This window comes from Nannospalax galili, unplaced genomic scaffold (genome assembly GCF_000622305.1).
Source record: "Nannospalax galili isolate Female #2095 unplaced genomic scaffold, S.galili_v1.0 scaffold779, whole genome shotgun sequence".
NCBI classification, from domain to species: domain Eukaryota; kingdom Metazoa; phylum Chordata; class Mammalia; order Rodentia; family Spalacidae; genus Nannospalax; species Nannospalax galili.
This window is the reverse complement of record NW_008345224.1, coordinates 15522-16287: the sequence shown is the minus strand read 5'-3', so window position 1 is coordinate 16287 and position 766 is coordinate 15522.

Sequence of the window (766 nt, the reverse complement as noted above, 5' to 3'; positions counted from 1 at the left end):
CTTAATATTTGTTCTGTATAATGGCCTTTTTGTCTTTCTTTACATTGCTCTCTGCTCCCAAATTCTTTTTTTCTGGGGCAATTTAATGACATATTTTCACACAAGTCCTTGTTTCACACTACATTTTCATTGGAACACATGCTAAGGAATCCTTAATAGGGATAACGCTTGACAGCAAACTGTAGGACCCCCCCCAGGCTGGGGTACCCAACGTCCACAGGAGGCTGCACCCCAATATATCAGTCCTCAGACCAGGAGATGCAACAAGCAAGAGGATTTAATCATTTGTGCAGACGGGCCCCTGCCTCACTCAGAGAGAGAGAGAGAGCAGCAGCCCAGAGCTCAGCTTACAGGTGACTTTTAAAGGAAAAAGCCACAAACTACAACCGGCAGCAGTGGGAGGGGGCCGGCAGCAACCAGCAGCAGTGGGAGGGGGGAAGTTTTGGGTGATGTCCGGCTTGTGTATGGAGCATGAATAGGTCAGCTCTTTCTCAGCAGTTAGAATTATTTTACTTCTTACTTCCTTGTTCTGAATATTCTTCTTTGGTCTGGGGGATTTGGTTTAAATCTACTTTAACCTGGGGGGCTTTAGTTTGATTCCATCAGTTTTTGATAGATAAGATCTGTCTGTCTGTCAGACTTTGTGATCTGGAACTCATAAAGTTGGCTAGACTGGTTGGCCAGTCAGTCCCAGAGATAAATCTGTCTCTGCCTCTCCAGCACAGAGATTATGAGCAAGTGCCACCACCACATCCAACTTTTTTAA